This window comes from Danio rerio, chromosome 10, assembly GCF_052040795.2.
Source record: "Danio rerio strain M-AB ecotype USA chromosome 10, GRCz13ab, whole genome shotgun sequence".
NCBI classification, from domain to species: Eukaryota; Metazoa; Chordata; class Actinopteri; order Cypriniformes; family Danionidae; genus Danio; species Danio rerio.
In genome coordinates this window covers 10,636,366-10,645,470 of record NC_141030.1, presented here as the reverse complement: position 1 = coordinate 10,645,470, position 9,105 = coordinate 10,636,366, and the positions used below count along the sequence as shown (strand labels likewise).

The 9,105-nt window shown below is 33.1% G+C and overlaps 1 long non-coding RNA gene across 8 annotated transcripts; it reads right to left on the bottom strand.

The window, feature by feature from the left end:
* Positions 1-958: 958 nt before the first annotated feature.
* Positions 959-7,555, bottom strand: LOC147835011 (uncharacterized). 8 transcript variants are annotated; one of them, XR_015500834.1, is made up of 7 exons: positions 7,330-7,555; positions 7,019-7,070; positions 6,590-6,694; positions 5,558-5,616; positions 5,339-5,379; positions 1,905-5,104; positions 959-1,749 (listed from the first exon to the last, which is right to left on the bottom strand). It is a non-coding gene; the product is annotated as an uncharacterized LOC147835011 (long non-coding RNA). The 8 variants fall into 8 exon arrangements; XR_015500832.1 differs by having other exon boundaries at positions 7,509-7,555; XR_015500839.1 differs by lacking the exon at positions 5,339-5,379 and having other exon boundaries at positions 959-1,580; positions 4,957-5,104.
* Between the last annotated feature and the right edge of the window lie 1,550 nt (positions 7,556-9,105).

The following is a 9,105-nucleotide window of genomic DNA, read 5'->3' as shown; positions in this document are numbered from 1 at the left end:
TTTTTTAAATGTTCAGAGAACGTTGAAATGTCCAGTTTGCTTAACGTTGCTAGAACGTTTTTATGGTTAGCATAACATTCTTACAACGTTGTAAAAACCTACAATTCAGTTAAAATATATCATTCTAAGAACGTTAAAATGGCCACATTCTTTAAAAGTTAATTTAAGGTCAGAACATTTTTTTCTGAGATTCTCTGAACTCTTCAACCATTCTAATGACAGGTAACAATAATATAAATTACAAAAATGATGTAAACTCTAACTTAACCCATAAGAATTAATAATGTTGGTTCTTACTGTTGTTATTTTGTGGCATTTTGGTTGATCAAATCTTGTACCAAATCTTTGAACCATTATTTTTAAATCTGGCATTTAAATTAAGCATTAAGGTCACATTTTTGTAGAAATTGATAGTTCTGTATTTAAGGCCAATTATATTCACTTTATTTAAATATTTTAAAATACTTGATACATTTATGATTTACAGTACATTTGCACTTTAATTTTCATTACAATTAATGTTAATTACAATAGAACATTAAGCAATTCTATTTACATCAAATAAGTGGAAATAGAATTCACAATGAAATTACAGAAAACTATACACAACAACAAAAAAATTAAAACAAAAGACAATAAACCAGAAAATATAAAAACAATTGACTTCAAAGTTAACAGCAGTATCACAGAGAAAGGTATTGCCAGAGCCAATACTAGATTATCAAGGTGAGCCAATCAAATGCAAAAATTGCTTGAACATTCTTTGTATTTGAATCTGTAAAAATCAATGTATTTTATTTGTTGTGGTTGTGGACTTGTGTTAACTTTTGACTATACAAAGCTGTTACAGCCTACGTGAAGTTAACTTCACTGACCAACCCATCTAATTTGATTAAATATGTCACCTGAATCACCCTGAAAAAGCTGAGATAATAATCCCTCATCAACAATCAGTTGATACAGTACAATCATTTTTTATTATGATTATGGACTCGTGTCAACTGGGCTCACGTTAACTTGTGCCTTATACCCATCGGCTGATAGATGCATCTGTTGTGCTTAGCATTACTGGAGCAAAACTGAGCACCTGTGACAGTGAAACGTAGACAATATTTCAGTAAATCATAAAGAAAATATTAAGAGCAGAATGTATGATTTGATTCTCTCTCACAAACACATGTTATACCTTGACATATTTAGGCCTATTTGACTATTATTATAGCATTTAACCTAAATCATGTTACAACAGTAATAGCAGTTTGTTATTAAGTATTATTAGTATAATTAAAATTGCATGTTTATGTTGATGCTGTTATTGCCAGGGGTCCTACCATGATGGTCCATAATAGTGGATGCAAGACTATTATCACCTAGTCGTTAAATTTTGCAATTACACTGTGGTCTTAAAATATTTTTCACATTAAGTGTCAATTCACCCAGAAACATGAATCTTGTTGTTACTCTTTTGTATCATTACAATTCCCGGAGAACTGTTCATCTTCAGAACACAAACTAGGATGAAATATGAGAGCTCCTCATCTTCCAGAGACAGCTATGGTCCTGAGACAGTCAAAGTAGGGCTGTGACAGTAACAGATTTTTTGTTACAGTGGTGATAAAGCAAGAAATCAAGCAGTATGTCGGTTAACATTACATATAGAGCTGCACAATTAATCAAAAAAAGATTGCGATCTCGATTCGACTCCCTAGATCAGGGGTCACCAATCCTGGTCCTGGAGGGCCGGTTTCCCTGCAGGGTTTAGCTCCAACTTGCCTCAACACACCTGCCTGGATGTTTCAAGTATACCTAGCAAGAACTTGATTAGCTTGTTCAGGTGTGTTTGATTAGGGTTGGAGCTAAAATCTGCAGGACACCGGCCCTCCAGGAACAAGTTTGGTGACCACTGCCCTAGATGATCATAATTCAACATTTCTACAATTCTACAATTTCTACAATTAGAGAAGCAAAGGCGGCCGCACAAGTCTTCAACATCAGAATTATGAATAGTTGTATTCTGATGTCATCACTTTACTGTGCATTAATGACCAGGACAAATGTAAAGTCTATTCAAGTCCACCTTTCAAAGTCTATTTAAAATTTATTCAAAACCAACAGTAGACCTACACATATTATTATTGTCTTTATACCATATGTTTGAGGAAAAACAATAATAACAGCCCACTCATACTAATCTTTATTTTACATCTATAGAATCATGAGAAAATCTTGATCTTTATTTTAGGCAAAAAATCATGATTCTCATTTTAGCTAGAATCATGCAGCTCTACCTACATAGGCCTATATATAGGTGTTAAAATTTGTCCGCAACCCTTTTAATCGATAGACCTTATAAATGACCAATTAAGCATGGACATTTAAAGGGAAAATGAAGCACTCAGTCAAGTTTACATTTTGTAATTTGATTTCCACTTTAAAGAAAATATATTAAACAAACTCTATTAATGTAACCATTCAGCAGAAAATGGCATGTTTTACTATAGAATTTAGACCTAGGGCGCCGCCATCTTGGAATATCGCTGTGTCTGACGTCATGAGGTTGGTTCTGTTAACTCAGCTGAACAGATACAGTGGAAGTAAAGGACTGAACACGGAGACTGGACACCCTAATTTATCCCAACGCATAATGTTGTAGATGTGGAGCTGGTGCAAATACAGAGGCAACCCTGTGACGTCAGACACAGCGACATTCCAAAATGGCGGCTTCCTAGGTCTAAAATCTATAGTAAAACATGCTGTTTTCTGCTAAATGGTTACATTTATTGAGTTTGTTAGTTATATTTCCATTAAAGTGGAATCCAACGTACAGAATAATTTTAACTTGACTGAGTGCTTTATTTCTCCTTTAAAGGATATGTTATGCTTTGTGCTGTAAGACACGCATCCACAACTTTGTACATTAAAGTAATAATCAAGTGTGCATTTACTTTACCTTATAGAGTCACTTTCTTGATATTGAAAATTGGGGATGCATAAAACCGCTATAAATCCTGATATATCCACTGGTGCTGCCATTAACACGTGGGTTAGGTAATCAAAAAGTAGACTACATAATGTTTATGAGTGGATCACGGATGGCGAAGATCAATAATTAGTTATGCAATCTTTTAACTACTTTGTCTAAAATATTGAATGCGATTTGATTAAACGAAAGCGAAACTGACCGGATCAATGGACGATTTTGTCATAAACAGTGAAATTTTAGACAATTAACTAATTTTTTTTAAAAAGTTAACAAAAATGTATTATTCAAAACGGAATTTCACTTTATTTTATTTTTTATTTTATTATATTGTAATTGTACTTAGCAAACCAGTTTGTGTTGTGCTGCGGAAAAATAGCAGACCCGGCACACTTCACTTTACTTCAAATGTTATTCGTTCATATTGTTTATTTTGTAGATAACTGACCAACAAAAAAATACATTAAAATTACATAAAAATTAAATTGTACCAAACGAAAATTGTTCCAAAAATGTTTTTCCCGACAAAAATACACAACTGTGCAGTGTTTGTTTCGCTCCTAGGAAAATAAGGATTTAATTAATGCTCCACTGTAACTGTTGCATCACAAACCTCTGTGTTATATAATGGCTACATTTTGTATAAACTTATTTATACAAAATTATCATATGCTATAGCCTACATTAAATAAGTCAACATATATGCAATTTGTTGTCTCTCATCACCGCAGGTACCGCATGAGCGTCTGTTTATAGCTTCTGTAAAATTTTTTTTTTAAAAAGACCTACAATTGACCAGCCTTTTAACAGAGCCTATATTGATATGGTGATATTTCTGTGCCAGTTTGACACCAGACTAAACTAAGGAAAATTTATCTAATTCAAAACACTGAACTCACGTCACCTGTACTCACAACGAGTGAGACGGAGAAAATAAAAGTGCAGCACTGAGGTAAAATCAGATTCTTTAGTCATAACCTTTAAAATAACTTTTAAAATAACTATTAAAAATGTTGATAGAGGTCGGTGATATAAGCATTATGACGGAGCATTACAAACGCTTATTTTCCGTGGAGCAATTGATTTGAGTTAGGCCTGCTATATTTATTTTACGAGGAAAAAAACTAAGTACAAAAAAAATTGCCTATGTCGGTTATTAAAAAAGGTTTCAGTCAGTTTTTGTTTTGTAATCTAAATTTTTAATTTAAGTAAAAAATATTTAGGGCAGGCCTTTTATTCTATTTATTTAATGTATTCTGTTTTTCTATACACTCCTGAAAGTTTCATCACATCACATCATCACAGGGCTGTGATGATGGTAATAATCACATTATAGTGGTTGACTTCTCATTATAGCGGTTATGCGGTTACCTTCACACCCCTAAGTCAATGTCCAGATAAGGCACAAAAAATTTTGTGACTTTAGTGGTTCAACTGTGAGCATACCAAGCTCTAACAACACTTTAGTGAGGGAAAACAAAACGGTAAATACTAATTTGTTTGCCTATATCTCTCTTGCATCAGATCAGGGTTTGTGTTTACTACGAGTAGCAAGCGCACACCCTAACCTGTTGTGGCAGAGGCAAATAAGTTGCTTTTACAGTATTTTTGATGCACAAATGAGTTCTTTGAGCTTTGTATGATTACAGTTGAACTACTGAAGATAAATGCAATGTTTTGACAAAGTTTTTAGTTAGACTTTGAAGATCTTGGGACCATTGCTGTATATGGAGAAAGAGGGAGCTATACCTTCATGGCAAATGAGACAAATATCCCATCAAAACAACTAAAACGAACACAAACCAATATTTGGTTTGGAGAGAGAAGGGAAAACAAAAACACTTTTGCAAATCCTAAAAATAACTTTTTTTCTTTTTTGACTTAAACTTTATGACAAATGTACTGGACCTGTAACACATATATCACAATGCTTTATAACCACAAATTTCACTGCTGTTGTTTTGCTCCAGTAATACCTTCAAGGAACAGCATAGTAGTCAGGCAGCCATACAAAAGTAGAGATTAGTGTGGTGTAGAAGAACTGCAATGGATGTCTGTCCAGGCTGACACTGATTTGGACCATCGGTATGTTCTTGATGCCCTCAACTCAAGCTTCCAGAAAACCTGCAATAAATGAAATTACCAATTACACCTGGTATCTGCTATATGCAAAGTTAAATTCAAACATTTATTTTTAACTCAAGCCATATTTTTCTGATAATATTGTCACATTTAATCTATTTGAATAATTTTGAAATCTGAATATTCCCAATTCATTGATCTTGTTAGGGTTTCATTTACATTTCATTTTAACAAGATTAATGAAGCAAAAAAATATCTATTTTTAATTGCACGCACATACAAACCACACCCAATTAGGTACTGCTATGAGTAAACTGCTGTAATCCGAGAGGAATGAAGACATGGAGGAAAACAAAGAACATACCAGAACATAGTATAATTGTCAATAAACAAACAAGGACAAAAACTGGTTTGTGAACACAGGCAATTATAAACAGAACATTACCAACCAAAGCAAAAAGAATCTTGACAAAAAAAGTAACTTAGCAAACTTACACATGGGCAAAGCTTTTTCCATTCAATGCTGTGTAGTGCACCTCTGGTTAGGAGTACATCTTTAAAAGTAAAAGTTAACAACAACAACAAATATAATGTTTATAACAAAGATAATGGTTATAACATTGCTCAGCCAAATATAACATTATTTTTTTGTTCTGCAATGTGTAGCCAGATTTTTTTAGGCTAATTCCTAGTTATACATGAAATTTATTAAGATGATTTTGCAACAAGCAAACAAAAAAAGGTTAAGAAGAAAATATATTAACTGTAAGAGACTAAGTGAAAAAATAGGTGTAACATCGTCAGAAAGTCTTTAGCAACCACGTAGAAGAGTAAATAGTGAGTAAATTTTCATTTTTGGGTGAACTATCCCTTTAAGTTTGAAAACACGAGTAACTTTAACAGTCTTGCAGATATCAATTATATAGACCAGTGGTTCTCAAACTGTGGTACGTGTACTACTAGTGGTACACAGGCTTCCTTCTAGTGGTACGCGGAGGATTGAAATATGTCATGTACATGCTACACACATTTCAAAATTTATGAAAAATGATGTATATAATATGCCATATATGACATATAGCCTATATTTCTGAGGTAATCTACCACGTTTTTTAACTGTGCAGAGTTGTAGCTGCTTTACTGGGCCTACTGTGCTACTGTAGTTCAATACTGCTCATTTTGGTGGTACTTGGAGAGACAATTTTTTCTGAGGTGGTACTTGATGAAAAAAAGTTTGAGAACCACTGATATAGACCTTTTCACAAGATGGAGATGACGCATTTCAATTGTCACCAGCATCTTAAATCCTCCAAAAGATTTTAATATTTAGATTTTTAACATAGCATGTTAAATTATTTGTTTGTTTTAATTCCATATTTGCTTTAGATAGAGAAGGGAAGACCTAAAAAAATAATATTAAAAAATTAATTAAAAAGTTTAACATCATATGTACTGGACCCGGTACAGTATATCACTATTCTTTATGAACACAAATTTCCTTGTAACAAGTGCTGTTTTGCTCCATACCTTTAGAGAACACAGTAGTAGTCAGGCATCTACAACAGCATTCTTGTCTGTCCAATCGGACACTGGTTTGGGCCATCGGTATGTTCTTGATGCCCTCAACTCGAGCTACCAAATAATACAGAAATTTAAAAGCCATTACACCTGGTATCTGCTATTATACAGTGTATTTCAAACATTCATTTTTAACTTAATCCATACATGTAACGTTACTATAATATTGTTACATACAGTGTAGCATAACATCAAAACAAATTATCAATAATAATATAATATCACACAACATAGCATATCAATTACTAAACAAAGATGGTTTTTGCACACAGGCCATTAGAAAGAGAGTATTACCAACTAACGTTAACGTTAAAACATTGAGAATTTTTTAACAGATAATTAAAGGTAACAAACGTTATGTTAACTTGGCAAACTTACATATGGGCATAGCCATTTCAACTGTACATTAGCACGTCTCTGGAGTACATCTCTAAAAGTAAAAAGAAACACAAATAACAGTGAAACGACCGCAGTTCACTTTATTTATTGGCTATAAAAAAGATTGTTTATAACATTTCTCAGTAACGTAAACTTTCAAACGTGTTTCTTAGTTAGCCGCGATGTGAAGCCAGGTTTTTAGGCTACTTCCAAGCCATAAATGTAGATGCCAATTAAAACAGTTAAAAACACTAAATTAGACTAACGTTAACGTTAAACATGTAAGTTACATCGTGTCCTTAAACATGTACCTCGAGCTGATGTGCGTCACAGGAGCGCGCGCAAACAAGACGGAAAAAAAACAAGCTGGAAAGTATTAAATGCTTCAAGATTCGAAACACACCTCAGAATTCACGTTTTACATTATTTGTGGGTAAAACTAAATAAGGAGAATAAATAAAACATATAAAGCATCGAAAAATGTTCTTACCTCTGAATTCCGTTGCACTGGTGTCCGTTACGATTCAAACTTCAAATGAGGCAGGTTGCGCGGCTGCGAGCGCGACTGCGCGCGCCCAGTCCTCCAACGGTACCAACAAAACTAAACCAGAACCAAAGAGCTTAGAATGACATTCTAAGCTCTTTGCCAGAACTAAACACTAGTTTAACGGGGGAATTTGATTGGTGACTGACAGATATGTAGTTACAGTCAAAAATAAACATTAAACTTAATTTATTTTTTCTAAAAAAAAAAAAAATTACAAATTTTCATTCCATTTAAAATCTGTATTGAATTTCTTTCAAATTATTTTGAAAATGTTGGTAGGACTTGTTGTAAGAACATTATTTATTCACATTATAAGAACTTTCAAGTACAAACAGAGATGAGCAAAAGTACATTGAAATATATTTTAAAATAAATAAAGTATCAAATACATAAATTTGATGTGTTTCAAAATAAAATACTTTATGGGACATTCTAGCTGAAATTTACATTGTATGTTACAGAAATAAAAACATAAATACAGTGAATTCATTCATTCATTTTCTTTTCGGCTTAGTCCCTTTATTAATCTGGAGTCGCCACAGCGGAATGAACCGCCACATTATCCAGAACACACCAACACAGGGAGAACATGCAAACTCCACATAGAAATGCCAAATGACCCAGTCGAGGCTTGAACCATCGACCTTCTTGCTGTGAGGCGACAGCATACTGCCCCACCCCGACGCCTCTAAATAAAGTGAATAATAAGTATTTCATCAGAAAAATTTTAAAATGGCCTGATGGTTGAATTCTGTGAGTTCTTCTGTAAAGGAATATGTCAGTCATTTGGTTCTCAGATTTTTTTTCTTTATTAAAACACTTTACAAATGTACAAACCCTGTAGTCTTTGTCCTCAGCCCAATTGAATCTACAGCTTTAATAATTATGTTTTGCTTAAAACATATTTAAAGCAAATAGCCAGTTTAAGTTGCTCTCATTCACATCAATTGATTAAAAAAACGTGAAACTATAAATAAATTCTACAAATAAATACTACAAATATATTATACAAATAATTTATTGTTCCCATGTTTCTGTCAGTCCTGTCACATTTGCATTAAATTTATCATAAAATGCATGCAATACACCTTTGACTTTGAAGTGACATAATTTGACGGAAGAGAAGCTGACAGTGATTAAGGATGCATTCTATCATTGAATTGTATGATTTTATGCTTGCTTTTGTGTGATTTTTTGAAGACAACAAGCTTAAAGGTCAGGCCCTGTCACATTTTTTATTAGTGAAAATGTTTCTGGTAGATTGTCTCATATTTTATTATTTTTTTTTAAATACAACAAAATACTTTTTTTAAAGGTAGCAGGAACTTTCTTTGCAAACCTTTTATTAATAAGCCTATTGGATCAATCCCTTCACCATTAAACTGTTTGATAACAACAAATTTTCTCTGGCACTTCATCCACCTATAGGGGAAGTTGTGGCCTTATGGTTAGTAAGCAGGACTTGTAACCTAAAAGTAACTGTGTTTCTCTTTGAGTTCAGTATACATTTTGCACAACTTTTCATACAGAAAGTCCTGTT